The sequence below is a fragment of the Pseudopipra pipra genome, chromosome Z (genome assembly GCF_036250125.1).
Source record: "Pseudopipra pipra isolate bDixPip1 chromosome Z, bDixPip1.hap1, whole genome shotgun sequence".
Lineage (NCBI taxonomy): Eukaryota > Metazoa > Chordata > Aves > Passeriformes > Pipridae > Pseudopipra > Pseudopipra pipra.
This window is the reverse complement of record NC_087581.1, coordinates 37,911,432-37,927,283: the sequence shown is the minus strand read 5'-3', so window position 1 is coordinate 37,927,283 and position 15,852 is coordinate 37,911,432. Positions and strand designations below refer to the sequence as shown.

Genomic DNA, 15,852 nt, shown 5'->3' with positions numbered 1-15,852 from the left:
GGAAATGAAGAAATTGCATGCTGCCAGAAGCCTGTGAGCTTAAGCAGTCTGCTTAACATTTCAAATAAATTTTTCAAAACTGGAGTAACTTCACTCCTCTATCTCTTAAGAGTGGCGTGAGGGGGAATTGGATTGCAGAGATGCAGAAGAGATTGAAAGAACATGCAGACTCTTCTGCTCCACCATCACAAACCCAAAGATAGGCCTTCTTTTGTTATGGTGTCACGTAAGAAATAAGCAATTAGCATTACTGCAGTTCAGAGGCTGAAACATGTCCCTGCCTCAACACTTTCATTTTCCTGGGATGAAAACTTTTCTGGGGATGGGTTGTCTTGTCCAGACAGGCTGAGGAGAAACCTTGTACAGCCATCTTATCCCATGAGACAATGGAGGGAAATTTGAGGTTTTAGCTTTCTGTGAAGTGTTTGTCACCTACAGACAGGGGGACCTCATATCTTTCTTGGGCAAACTACCTATAATGCTTGGCTTTTCTGATTTAACTCCTCAAAGAAGTTCAATTTCTGGAGAGTAGCAAATGTGTCTTCAAAGTTGTGGAATCTAGCATGAGTACATCAGTACACTTGTCATGAATTCTTCACCTTTCCCTGCTTCACAGTAATTTTTCATCCATTTTGTAATCATCTCTTCAAGGGCTTAACACTAGTATTGAAAAGAAGGTGATGAAATATATCCCAAGGAGAACAAATAACAGAACAGTCTAGAAATGTGATCATCTCTGTTATTTCATTCACCCAGATTATCCAGACTTGCCATTATCTTTTCTCCAGTTTTACTGTGGATGAAATATTTCCTCTAATTCAGCAGCCAATGTCTTGCTAGATAAGAACTATCCAGCTACACAAAGGGAGACATATTCTTGGTCCTCACCTGTCTTTGTGCAATAAATAAAAAATAAAAAAATAGATGTGATGTTTATAAAGAAGCCTGTCAGCATTTGCCAATTCAAAGCACAGAACTCAATTTGAAAAATGGAACAGAGAGAAGATTAATTAAAACTTTTTAAAAAGGGTTATTAGCTTCCATACATATTTCTCATTGCTTGGTGGTATGATTTCTTACAGTTGAAAGACATAAACATGGTAGGCTGCTTTCATCAAAGTAATAATTTGTTTTTTCTTTTTCAGCAAAATTCTTAATCAGATAAATAATTTTAAACCAAGTCCTACAGAAGTCAATGAGAGCTACATCCAAAGTTAATCACACACTGGCTTATTTTGGGAAATGGTCCTAGTGAAGCTCAAGGATAAGAGCAGATTTCTTATGCCAGCAGCTATCTGGATCACCATGGTGGTGATGGTGAGAGAGTAAAAGCATTCACAGCTGTGTCATTGTTTGTGTTGTGTTGCAAACAGAAAGGCGATTAAAGACTTAGAAAAGACAGAACTAAAGGCTGACCTTGCCTAACATCCTGTCTATACAGCAGTGTCCAACACCAGATGCTAAAGAAAGAGGTGTATTTCCCTTGAATACTTTCCTAATATCTGATGACAAGCAGTTCAGTAATTTCCTGGGCCTTCATAAGCAGTAGGCCCCATCAGATTTTTCTCTTCTGAATTTGTGCAATTCTTTCTTGAAACTCTGCATACTTAGCATGCACACTGCCCTGATGCCCCCACTGTGGAGCACCCTAGCTTAACTGCACGCTCAGTGCAGAGGTATTTCGTGTTTTGTTTTCCGCACTCATCTCATTTGATGTCCCCTTATTCCTGCAACAGAGGAAATGATGCAGGAATTATTTTTTTCCCATTTTCCCTATTATTTTTTCCCATTGCACTGATTACCTCATTAGGAACTACTAATAACAACCTCAGTAGTCTTTCCCATAGACCTCTGGTCTATTTAATTGTTCTTTGAACAAAAGCATTTGATCACTCTTGGTGTTTTTCTCTTTGCCTTTTCCGTTTCTTCTGTGTCCTTGAGAGACTACACCGTACTGAAAATCCAATTCCTGAGTCCAAGCCCCCCTCCCACATCTCACCCCACTGTGAGATGGGTTTTCCAGACACAACACAAGACTCAGTATCGGGGGAAGGGAATTATATTACAATCACTGTACAAATAAATATTACAATACAATACACCAGAGCAGGTGTTTGATCCTGATGAGGTGGCACGTCGTCTGGCAGAAGGGTGTTTTTCTTACGAGGACCCAAATATGCAGTTTTTTGCTTTGTACTGGGGCCTGGCGAGTGCCTATAGAGCTGCTGTGGACTATGCTCGGAAGACTAAGGCTGAGGCGGAAACTCAAACCCTGCCACCTGAGACCAGCGCCACCTCTACTACAGGCACTGAAAGCGGAACCCAGACTACACCACCTGAGATACCTCTCGCCCCTGTAGTGAAAAGGAAGTCGTGGGTACCAGCGCCCGAAACTTTAAGCCTACGACCAGATGGAGAGCAAAACAGGTCAGGAGATAACGGAGAGGGAACTGATACTGATGCCAGTGCCAGAACTCCACCTCCACGAGCAGCACCACCCCAAAAAATGGAAACTACAGAGTTGCGGTCAATGACCCCATCAGAACTCCGGGACTTACAAAAAGATTACACTCGACGGCCTGGTGAGCGAATTTTATCATGGTTGCTCCGATGCCGAGACCGTGGGGTTAGAGGTCACATGTTGTCAACTGCTGAAGCAGAACAACTAGCTTCCATCTCCGGAGATCGTGAACTTGATCGCTTAATTGCAGAGGAGAAACCCAACCTCAGTCTTTGGGCGCGACTTGTCTTAAGTGTGAGACAAAGGTTTCCATTTAAAGACTATTTACCGTGCCCCGTGAGGAAGTGGACCAAGATAGAAGACGCCATCCAGTACCTAAGAGAATTGGCATTGCTGGAACTTATGTATGAGGACCCTCATTACGATCCCGTCACTGATGACCCAGAGGTTGCCACTTGCACAATGCCCATGTGGAAGAAGATAATCCAGGGTGCTCCTACATCATATGTTCATATCTTGGCAGGAGTAATGCTTCCAAACATGCCAGAAACGCCTGTGAGCATGCTGTGTATGGTTCTGCGCCATATAAAAGAAACAGTAGAATCTAGGAATGAGTTTTCTAGAGACTATTCTGATTCTAGTTACAGACAAAGACCTGAGAGAGATGAGCCTTACGGGCGCTCTGATTATGAAGATGACCACAGGGACAGACGCTACAGAGACAGATCAGCAGACCGGTCTCGACCACGATCTCGATCTTGGTCCCGGTCCCGGTCCCGGTCCCGGTCCTAACTATCTCTCCTATGATAAATCAGTATTTACAATGGATCAATTTTTTCTCCCTCCAATAAAAGTCCAGAAGGGAAAAGGAAAGATCCTTTCCACTCTCAGGGCAGCAGCCTCTCTTCTTCCATGCAGCAGCTGTAGCTGGACTATTGCAGCTGGATCTCCTTCCATTACACACAAGGGGGTCTCCTCTCCCCCCTCTCTTCCATGGGCTGCAATATCAGGGACAAGCTCGTGTCACCACGTCATATCACGAAGCGCAGGGGGTCTTTGTGACGGTCCCTTTCCTCAGGGGATTCACCCGAGTCGGAACGTCTCGGGCAGCTTTCAGTTGAAAGCCTTTGCCTCAAGAGTTCTATCAGAGCTCCTGTGCTCTGTCTCAGCTGCTGCCTTGGCCAAGGTCACCCCCTCCGCATTCTGTCAGGCCGTCCCGGTCCAGCTCCGGGACATCTTGAGCTTCTCAGCTCCTCTCTCTGGTGCATGCTGCACTCCAAGACTTCTCTCAAATAGAAGTCCATCTCCTCCTCCTCTCTAGGAGGTCTCAGAGGGATTTGGGGAGTTTGGCTCAGTTCTTACCCCAAAACTCTGTCTCTGTAGAGCTTAGTTCTCTCTCTGCTGCTGGCTCTCTCTCTCCTTGCAAAAGTTCTCTCTGTGTTGCTGCATGCTGTCTCTGCTGCTTCTCCTTTTCTCTTCTGGCTCTCTGCCACTGTTCTCAGTCAGTGCTGTTTTTGCTGCTGCTCCTTCTGCCCATCCACGGTGGAGAAAACTCCCAGCTTCTCAGTTACAGACCTCAGTCCAGTTTAACACTGTTTCCGAGTTTCTATGACCCCAGCTGGGGGCTGGGAGGCCGTGGCCCCCGAGAGGCTCCTGCCTCTTCTCCTTGTGGCTCTACAATATGGCCACTTCTCTCTTCAACAACAACTACAACAACCTTCTTTTCCAGTCTGGTTGTGATATCTTTATATTTTGCAGGAGCGCTGGTTGGCTCAACCCCAAGGGACACCACCCCCTCGGGGGTTACCATTTTTTCAACTCCAGGGGGAAAACTTTTTTTCCCCCACCACAAGGTTATACCGTTGCATTTTCTACTCTGATTTTTTTTTCTCTCTCAAATAATTCCAAGCACTCAAATTGCCATTCTGACCCACATAGACCAATAGCTGATTTTTTTTTCTGTGAAAACCAAGATCCTATTACCGTATAGAGACAGCCCCACCAGAGCTTCTCATAGTGTAAGTACAACTGAAATTTTGTCTCAGTTTTTTGCATCAGTTTACAGTTGTCTACACTGAATTTCATTGGCCATTTTCTTGCTTAATGTCTTAGTGCTGTGAAGCCTTTCTGTAGTTCTTTTTCATTGGGCTTCATCTTTACCTCCTTAGATAGAATCTTAGATAGAAACTTAGATAGAATCAGTAGATTCTAATATCCCTTTTCTGAATCTGAAATCCTTGTGACCAACTTGATGACCAACTTCCACTATGAAAAATGATTATTAGTTCCTGACATCTAATTTTATAATTTCTTTTAGTCTATGCAAGGTTTATGCTTCATATCCTAAATCTGATTAACTTCATGAAGAACCTCTGCTGAGGGACAATGCTGTTGCCTGATGCCAAAACAAGAACTGTGCATCCTCCTTGACTCACTGCCAGGAAGCAACAGCAGTACCTGAAAATCCTCTTGTTGGTAACTCAGGTTTGGCCCCAGTTATCAGGACTCCATGAACAGCCTCACAGACATTGCAGTTTTGTATCTCTTTGTTCAGTGAAATGAAGGGAGATGTACTGATGAAAAATATTCTCTTCAGTCTCAGATGGAGTGGAACATGCAGCAAATCCAGCAGGTTTAGCCAGGCACATTCCTCATCCTGCAAGGTTTCTCGTTTGGATCTTTTCTTAGTTTATTGTAGACCTCTTAGCCCTCCCTGTTATCTGCCAGCCAAATTCTTGAGGTATCTCTATCATCCACACTCCCCTTCCACCTTTAACCTCTTGCAATTGTAAATGTTTATTAACATGACACAAAACATAGCTCCTGTTCCAAGTGCTTGGCATGATGATAGGACAGTTGTTCCCTCTCTCTGGGCTGTGTGAGTGCTCAAAGATTTTTTTTTTTTACCCACAGGGAAATTGCCTGTAGTAAATTTAACATATTTGGACTAGTGTTAACTGGAATATCTGTGTCATTACTCTGTCAGTTCATTAGGGCAAGGGGCCTCCTGGTGGTCTAGTGGTTAGGATGCGGCGCTCTCACCGCCGCAGCCCGGGTTCGATTCCCGGTCAGGGAACCCCTCCGGGCAGATGGAGCTCGTCAGCCCTGTAAGGCCATCCATCTAAGAGAAGGTCACTCTAAACAAACCTACGCCCTGAGGACCTCGCTGCCACTGTCCAAGCTCACTCGGCCCTGGCAGATGAACCTTAGGATTAAAGGGTGGGCTCAGTTTAGCGCACACTGTGTCTCACCTAAAAAATCCACTGCACAGGCTCAAAGGGCAATGACCTTTCCCAAATCTTCGTTTGCGAAGACTGGCCATACTACTCATTAGGGCAGAAAAAGTAAGGGCGCACTTCGTTGTAGAGAATCATGGGTCTTTATTTTCAGCAAAAATGGTGTAAAATCAGGGTTGAAAAGATATATCACATTGTTCTAGAGAATATTTACATATCTTGGAATTTTTTGAACTACTTTACTGAAAATCTTTAAGCCATACTAGGGCAAACAATGCTTGGTGTAAAAGTTATGCCCTCAGGTGGCTGTTTGCTTTCTTTCTTCTCTGTGTAACGTCAGAAACTGCCATAGCTACAGATAAGTATCTTACACCATCTGATAACTGAAAGTAACCCTTTTACACATTTTTAGCCTGGCTTTTTTGAGGATATTGACAATTAGAATAAAGTTTGAAATAAAATGAGGGCAAAGGTGCACGGGAGCTGGGAATTAGGCCAGTCACTTATCTGATACCAAATTACAGTTTGAAATAAAATCAGAATGATTTGCTAGCAGTCAGAAAGTGAAGCTGGGGGAACCTCAGCTGAAATGGCTTTGACTTATGTTTGGCAATCATGGCCATACTAACACTACTTAGATCATTTACTACCTAACCAAAAAATAAAAATTTTCTGAAGTCTCTTTGATAACCGCAGATTGTTATATTTTCTCTCCTTTTTTTGGCCTACATATTTATTAACGTGTTGGAAAGTATTTAAAGTCCTACCTTGAGGGACAAGCACATTGACAGTTAAATTACCCCCTATGATTCTACTCACTGCCACAGCAGAAAATAAGAGTAAAAGAAAATTTCCTTTGTAGTGAAGCATCATTCACTTGCAGAAGTAAGAGAAAATTTCATGCTGCTTACCTCCAGAAGAGCTTTCTTCCCCTTGTGTGACTGATGGGGAGACCCCCCACTCCTCAGGTCATTGTCCTCTCTTTTAGCATTTCTATTTGCTTCAAGTTGCCTGTCAACAGAGTGAGAGAGAAAAGAAGATACACCTCTGCACTGGTGCTTCATCTTACCAATTACGAAGGTCTCCCCTTTGCATTTTGGTTTATTATTTAGGAAATCTTCTCCCTCTGAAAGTAAAAGGCATCTTGGGACCAACATATCCTTAAAAAGAGATTCTGGTGTTATTTTTGTCTGACACATGGCTGCAGAAAGATCTGCACTTAGTTATTTTTTAATACGACATGACGGGTCCCAGTAGGTCTCAGCTCAAAACCAGCATTTCCCCTCAACCTCATCCCATTTAGCTGTAATGAAGCAACCATTCAGACTAAGACATGACGACATGACACCTGTGAAAATACAAGGTCATAAATACCATGATGTCATCATAAATCTGCAGTAATTAAATAAAATTTTAAAAATTACAATGTCTTTATTTCACACCATATATCACACACGAGGCAATCCTGAAAGTGCAGATGTTGAGGCAGTAAGAAACTCAGCACCATGCACTGGAGAAAGCCCAAACCTCTGCCTGTAGGACTGAGTTATGTGTCATTGCTATATCATTACACGGTCTCTGAAGTCCAGGTTTCTGTTAAGTTCAGTGGACTTTGGATGTGGTCCCAGATGCACAGCTTAGAACATCATCTTGTATATGTGCTACATCTTCCCTCTGATTCAAAGGTTTTGTCAACCTGCAAATGCCTGCAAGCAGCTCATAGGTCAAGACAGTCATGATTCCAGAGCCACGCCATTTTCTTTCAGCTTTTGAACGAGTAGCTCCAACCCCCAAATCCAAGCTTTGTTTAGTCTATGGGCTTCTTTCTGCCCTATGGAAATCACCTGAAGACCTGGGAACTACACTTCAGCTTTCTCCTCCTCTGCCTGTCAGACCAAAGGTCTAATCATTGCAGCAGAAACTAGAGGTGTTCAGGGCCAGGATTTCAAAGGGCAAGAGCTGTGTTTGTGCACACAATATTTGAATGCGCACTTGTTCCATGCTTAATCTCCCTCGAGTGCAGGAGAAAAGGAGTGGATTTGCATTTGTAAGATAGCTGTGTCATGCCCCAGAGCTCATTTGGCTGAGGCTGCCATCTACCACTTTGTAGCCTGTGATTTGCATTTGTCCATTTTGCTGACAGCATGGGGGAATGTGTGGATCCAAGAGGGATAAATTAGATTTTAATCTTTGACAGTCTGCCCTCATGCCTTTTCTAGCCATCTGGGAGCTTCCTATTCTGCATTGCCCCTGTACCACGGCTTCTGCCAAGGCTTGGGTGCTTTCAGCTGTGCCTGACAGTCTGGTAAGGCTTCATTTCTCTGTGGCACATGTAGCCTGGAAGGTGGCTCAATCTTTCGTCCTTTCCACTTCAAAGACCCAAGGCTGAAGGAGCATGTCAGAAGAAAATCTGCCCTGCTCACAAGGATGGAGTGCTTGATTTTCTGCAGGTATTGTTTGAATAAGTGATGTCCTGCTTCAGGACATTTTTCAGCATGAGATTCATGCAGGTGCTTTCATCACAGAAGTGAACTACTCTCTGCTGACTAGACAAGTTCACAAAAGAAATAATTAACATTAGAGGAGGGAAGGGGAAAAACAGTAGGCTCAAATCATTGGCATTGTCTTTCCTTGGAACAATTCAACTGACTTCGTGCCCTTTGTGTCTTCATACTGTATAGTTCTAGTGTAAACCTTTCTGCTTTCGTTCCCCATAGAGATATTCACATACTGTTTCGTAAGTCCCCTGCTCTTTTCTCAGCAGACAGGTTCTGTGTCAGCCAGGAAGTTTCTCTTTCATTCTGCTGCCAGGGCTCTGAAAAGATGAACAAACCCTATGAACCCATTTTCAGTTAGTTGCATTAGCCCACAGGGATAGGTGTTGCAATAAGTGATATCTGATGGTGGCAGATATTTATCTCCATGGCTGCATGAATTTTGCAAATGTACCAACTGTAGCACAATCACCTTTTTTCTGGGAGGTGCAAGTGTACTGTACACCGAGGGTAACTGATACATTGTCAGACTTGTGGTTCTTTAAGGGTTAAAAAGGCCAGAGGCAGTGTGAGAAAGCTCTTTTTTCACAACATTTCTAACAAGCTGAACAAAATCCAGGCCTTGTTTAATGAGCACATATTTTATACAAATAAGCTCAAACGAGCTTACCCATCTCTAATTGAACTAGAAAGGAAGCATTTGTCCTAATTGGACTGCATAACTGAAGAATTAATTGTGTGGCTGCTTAGAATTGCAATCCTATGGCCCAATTCACAGAAAATACCTTCATGGTAGGACATACACAAGTTTGCTCCTGTCTTTTTACCAACACATAGGCCCATGTGTCATTTTGATGCTTTTGTTTTGTTTTTTAAAGAAAGATTGGTCACGCAGATGTACATGGGCCTTAGTAGAGGATAAGTACAGTATTTCAATATTCTAATTAGGCCACGAAAGAATAGTTCTCATTCACTGTAATTAGGTACTCAGTTAATTCCAACAGGGGAAATGCTGCTCTAACTTATTTACAAATATCAGAAGGGTGACTATTCCATTGACTTGGCTTACAGAAACAAAATTGTGGCATGGGAATTCATATTTCCTTCAAGTAAGGCCTGGCTCTGTGCATGGCATTGCAAGAAGCTGGGAAGCTGTTGAAGAACCCTCTGTGTTCAGTGTGCTCATTGAAACAGAGGAGCAACATTGCTAAACACCTTCTCCCTGTGAATCTTGCAAGTCTCTCCTGCTCTGTTTACCAACCAGAGCAAGTTTCAACGACTGATCATGCTGTACAGCCAACGCTGCTATGAGAGAGGAATGACATGTACCTAGCCCTGAGCATTGCCAGAAGGGCTGTCAGCACAGTTCCCACTCCAAGATCTCTGGCGATGATACATGAAACAGGGAGCTGCATGGTGGTCAGACACAAGCTGGGGCCTGAAGCAGGTTGGCAGTCACAGAAATCTCACTTTGGCTTATAAATTAAATACTTTCTATAGGACTCCCACCTGAAACTCTGCTTGTCTCTGGCCAAGCTCCTGACTTCATTTTAGTCCTTCTAAAGCAGTGTTCTCAAAGTAGTAAGTGATTTAGGTGCCTAGCTGTCTTTGGAACTTTTCTGCAAACAATATGTTGAATTACTTCAAAAGGCCATGAAATTCCCTGTTGAGAAACAGTAGCTGTGAGAACACCACCCTTAATGTTTCATACACTCTAGCATTAGCAACAATATAGGCCCAGTGTCAATTTTGTCTTGGCAGGGAGTGAGTATAATGTAGGTCAAGACTTGAAGATTTGGCTACATATAAATGTGAACAATGGAGGAAAAAATCATGAAGAATTGAATGATAAGTTTTTCAAGCTCTTCCAATTGTTCTGTCTGCAAGGAGAGCTCTATTGTTCTGCAGCATGGAAAGTAAAGATGTGTTCTATTTACTGCTCAATTTTTGATTCTATTTGATCTTTCAACAAATAAGAAGTTTATTTGTTAGACTTATTTCTTCTTCCTGTGTCAGGTTTTCATTTAAAAGTTCCATAAGTGCCTATCTGTCTTTTCCTTATTTAGGACTTTTTATTGCTTGAGTCATGCCCGTTTTCACTTATTTTCCAAGAGGTACATGAAGTGGACAAAAAAACAGAGGATCTTCCTAAATTAGACACAGTAAATAGAATTGGAGACCTGAATAAGATACAAGACAAAACTAAAGACTTTCAAAAAAAAACAATGTGTATCATACAGTCACTGCTGTAAATCTTGGTGGACCAAATTTAGCCAGGAAATGCACAGAATCTGTCAGAATTTTTCCTCCAGAGCAAATGCTCACATTCAATTTGAAGTTGTACCAGATATGTTAACAGTATGTGTGCGCTTTTCCACATGTCCTAAGTTAAAGCAAAGGAACGTGAACTACAGGGACCAGAAAAAGTGTTATAAATGTACCTCTTATGGACAAAGTTCTGCTATCAGCACCGCAGGGTGCCACTTCTAAACCACTGGCACCAAAACTTTCTGCACTTCTGGGTCCCTGCTGAGAAAAAGTTTGGGTCCACAGCAGCCATCTGTCTCATTATCAGGTTTCCCTAGGTGGGACCTGATTTCTAACACATGCCATCAAAAACACCTGCCAAGATGCCAGAGCTAGCAGCCTATACACTCCTCATTTAAAGGGAGTCTCTATAGGGAATCTCTAAATAATGTATAAAACAACAGTCATTCTTTGGGTTCCTGAGGTTCAACCAACTCAGCTAAGGTTAACATGAGTCACTGTTAACGTACAATTCTGTTGGCATTTTAAAGAGGGAAAGAAAACAGGCTTTGACCCTCCTTGCTTCTATATGGGTCAGTTGTAATGATTCATGCCCAGGATTTTAAATATGAAGAGAATGATTGCACCTCCTTGTGCAGGTAAAGCAGTACAAAACATCCCATCTACTTTCTAGGATTTTTTATTTAAATGAAATTCTGAAGCAATTGAGTAAAAGTTTACCCCTAGGATGTGTGAACGGTACTGTCAAGGGCCTGTGGAGGATTATAGCATTTATTTTTTAATCTGTACAACTGGCAGTGGTATGTGGCCACAATAATGGAAAAAGAAGACCTCATGCAAAGTAACAGCTGAAAGATGAGCTTTTCTAGCCTGTATGAAAGAGCTCAATGATTGCAGTCCAGTCAGTGACTTAAATGAAGAGTTCAATTCTCTGGTGTTCTGTGGGAAACAGGTTGCACTGCCAAAAGCCTTGACACATAATTTTATGCAGTTGGCTAGTCTGCTGCAGTGAGAAGAGCCTGGAGCAGTCCGGAGACCAGATTGACTCACAGTGATAGGGAAAACAATCGCTCTTTTCAGAAAATTGTGGTCTTTGCCTGACGGCCTATTCATATTATCTGAGTCCTGTTAGTACAGGAAATAATACTTTACCTAGTTTAATGGCATATATGTTAAGAACTTCTGGTTTTATCCATGGTAGATTCATTGCAATACTAGGTACTAAGTAAGGGGGTACTTCTTAGCCATACTCTTCAGGAATATAGCATCCTCAGGCAACCACCAATGTTTTTAATTTAGTCTCTTGGAATTACTGTGTAGCATTACTCACTGCTTTCCCAATGAACTCTGTATATCTTGGCCTGGAGTCCATCTATCTCACCACAGGAATGAAGAGTTAAAATCTGCCACCACTCACAGTGGTGTAAATGCTGAGAAAGTACTTGAGGCCAGCGTACTCATACTGGATTTATGTAGATGTAAGTGACAGCAGAATTATTAAGGGTCTGTTTAATACCAGCAAAAATCTATGTTGTTTTATGATTCAGTCTCTAGTTCTCAATCATTTGCACTGGACAAGTTAAAACAATATTTGACACATTCTTAAACAGCAGGGTATAATTTATTACAAGCCAATTACAAAAGCATCACAAGATAAAGGAATCAATTGGTTAGACTGGGCAGACATAAAGAGCCACTGATAAGATGCACAAAGTCAAAAAGAAATAGGAAAAAACCTCACAGGGTCAAAGACAGGAAGATCTTGCCTCTTCATGAAACTCATGTTTCTCTTTCAGTTGACAAATGTTCATATATTTGGGAATGCTGTAGGAGCACCTGCCTCTCTCCAGATCTTGGGACAGAGGCAGTGTGTGCCAACTGTCTAAGGCTGCCTGAAGGAAGAGCAGGCCCAGACTGTTTTTGGAGTGGTATATTGACACTGATTTATGTCTGGTATGATAGACATAACAGAGAAGACAGACTTCTTGTCAAAGGAAGTTCCTATGGAACAGCATGTTCTGTGTAACTCTCTCCTGCAAGAGAGCATGGGGATACAGTGTGTGCAATCAAAACGGAGCTGCAGGCAACTCATGTAATCAGTGAAGGCATGTTGAGCACAGGCCAATCTCAAGAAAGCTGTAGGTGATGCTTTCTCTGCATATAAATGAGGTCTGCCAGTCATAACTTGCGTCTTGAACTAATTTCCTGTTCAGAACTGTATGCTAATATATTGTTCAGAAATCACAAATTGTTCCTGGAATAGCACTTTCCTTCTCATGAAGAACTGCTTAAAATTATGGTTGTGGGGTCACAAATCCCCCAAAATTTCTTCACATGGTTTGTGAGCCATGTCTCTGTCACAATGAGAATGTGAATTCACCATGCAAGACTTTCTCGAGCCAATGTAAATCGTCCAAACTGTGCTGAAAGCAATATGACTGTTCACACCAATGGAGCAATTGCCTGTGTCTCTCCAGAAAAACTGAGCTTCTAAGTTTGCTGCTGCAGCTGGCACATAAGTTTGGAAATGAGGAATCATCTTATTGTGTGCATCACCTCGTCCAGGCACACCTTAAAAAGGTGACAGAAGAAAAGATTCTGAGATGCCTCAGAAAGCCTCTAACACACAATGTAAATTATTTTTCCCATCCTTTGCATCTCCTCATTTTTCTCGTAGTCATGTGAATCTGTAGGGTATTCCAAACGTCAAAACATTCTTCAGCTCTAAGTAAAAGAGGCAAAGTAACACAGCCCAGCTAAGGGTGACGGGGAATGTCCATTCAGGGTCCAACACAGGTTGTAGGTAGTGCAGGAGTGAACACTTTATTAAAATGGCTCCCCTTCATATAGGGGAGCTCAGAGAACTTTCTGGAGTATTACAAACAGGGGGAGGAGTTCATTAAAGGGAAGGTTGCAATTGGATACAGAACACAAGGGGAGGGACTACAAATGAACATGGATAAAGTAGGAGGGGTGACGCTCTTGTCTAGGAACAAACCATTACGAAACTGGGGATAGGCATTTACCATTCAACTTGCAAATACCAACTTAACATAAACTCATCATTCTACTCTGATAACTTTTCTCCTATTAAGTTATGTTCATTGTCTTAAACAAAGTCCTCTTCTTCTGCTGATTCTTTTAGGGCTACAGTCCATCTGTACATCTGATTCTTTTAGGGCTACAGTCCATCTTCGGTAGGCTTCTTTTTCTCTTTCCTCTGCATCCACAGCAAAGTCTCGAATTGTTCAGCTTAATGGCATGAGGCCATTGCTCAGCTGGCTGTGATAGAGTTCTCAAGAAAGATCTTGCAACAACATGTCAACAGGACAGCTTCTTTTCTGTAGAGGCTAATTTGAAAGTCTTTGTTTTGCTGATGTCCTAGCCACAGAAAGCCTTCATAACAAAGCTTGTGCTTGGTTAGTATTTCATACCATACTATTGGAAAGAGGTATAACGCAAAGCGGAAAAGATCAAAATTCAAAGGAAATGGGGTACAGTCAGATTACTCAAGAAAAGAAAGAAAGCATCAGCAGAACTAATGTTTATCTTCTCATTAAGAAAAAGTTCAAGATGACTTTCAACTTTTGAGTAATATCTTTCATTAACCAAACTGTGAAACACCGCTAGGTTCTTCAAAATATATTTTTGGGAGTAACAAAAAATTAAAAGTATTCTTTTAAGCTGGTTTCCTATGAGTCTGATATTCAGACATCACATTCTTTTAGTGAATCTGCATATATACACGTTAAGACAGCATGTGAATGAGCAAAGGAGGTCGACTTTATTAGGGCCCCAAGGTGAGGAACCCTTTCAGAGCTGCTTCTTGGTAGCTTACCTTCAGTAAAAAAAAGGACAAAAAAATCAGAAGAACAATGTGTGCTAACTATTTTCTGTGCTAACTATTTTATTTCTTTTCTAAAATCCAAACTAGAAGAAAGGGCTAATTTTATTTTGGTTAAGCTGCATGATGCAACCAAAAGCACCCAGAGATTAAATACATCTTTCACTCTGCCAGGGCTACCTTCTAACTTGTGTTTCTATCATGTGGTAAAAAAACCCAACATGTGAGTTCCCTCCTTAGGGGCCTACTTCTCATTTCCCATACTCCAGCTATGTCACTTGAAATGGGTAGATGGGATAACAGTAAAAGATGCTTCAGCAGAGTCTGCTATATGAGACAAAATTAATACTTTGTTTATGGCCTAAATCTGAATTCTTTGGCATCTCCACCCCAACATCATTTATTTGTTCCTAGTTGATATAAGATAAACTACTTTGAAAGTTCTAACAGCAAACACACCAACTTCTAGACCACTTCTGCTTCTCTAGAAAAACTATAAAAATGATGCAACAACAAGGTCATGGGGTCAAGATAGAAAAGTAACATATGGATACGAGAAACTAAAGATGATAAGACAAAGTTTAGGAGATGTGACAGTGCCTATCACTTCCACGTGGGTACAAAAATGATAAGATTTGTTTTTCCTGTCCCACAAGCTTACCAAAGGGAAGAGAATTCTTCAGTATGCCCCATAATTTGTCTACGTGGTATTGTCCCAAAATCCTTTGCAGAAAGTGCTACAAGTCATAGAATATCTTGTAATTAATAAAAATCTATGAAAGGCAAATGTTCTCCAATACAGACACTTCTTAATAATAATTACATCATCAGAAATAATTACAGATTGATGAAACATTGCTTGATTAGTCAAAAAAGAATCTTTTTTAAGAGATCTGTTAAGATACCAGTATTGCCTGGTATCATTCAAAGAACCATTTTTCCAAGTGTTTGTACCCTTTCCTTGCTCTGAAACCTAGTGCTGTGTATGTAGGACTGCTTACACAAATTCTCTAATTTATATTCAAAGTAACAAGAAAATTCCATAATGAGTTGCAGGAGGAAAGAAACATCTTTAGATGGCACTTAGACAGTAATTTAGATAGTAATTAGGTTAATTAAGACCTTAACTAAGAGGAATGAATTTCACATCAAGAATCAAGCATGATAATAAAAGCATAAATAATTTTTTATTTAAATTTAATAAATAAATAAATAATTTATTTATTTATTCTCATTTTAGCAAGATATTGCAATGGTTTCTTTTCTCGCCTACTCTGTCTTCTTTACTCCCCACTACATCACCCTGAATTCATGTTTCTCTTCTCCCATTCCTCCTTATGTTCCTCTCATGTTCTTTTCTTTATCAATATCCTTTCCAACTTCTTTTCTTTTGGGAAAAAAAAATATTTCTCTTCCATGGTGTCCTTCTGGCCATTCTTTTTGGTCTTTGTTCATTCTGTTATCTGCCAAAATTTACAAACTTACTATTTGTAAAAGACTGCCATCTAAGTAGGCAGATGAGTACGCCTTTGGCTCCTTCCTCTCTCT

The 15,852-nt window shown here is 41.3% G+C and overlaps 1 long non-coding RNA gene across 2 annotated transcripts in view; it reads right to left on the bottom strand.

The window, feature by feature from the left end:
* The window catches only part of LOC135407754 (uncharacterized), a 61,113-nt gene that overhangs the window by 27,980 nt on the left and 17,281 nt on the right, over positions 1 to 15,852 (bottom strand). For both annotated transcript variants that reach the window (XR_010427007.1, XR_010427006.1), the window contains exon 2: positions 6,609 to 6,708. This is a non-coding gene — a long non-coding RNA (uncharacterized LOC135407754). The remainder of the gene's footprint in view (positions 1 to 6,608; positions 6,709 to 15,852) is intronic.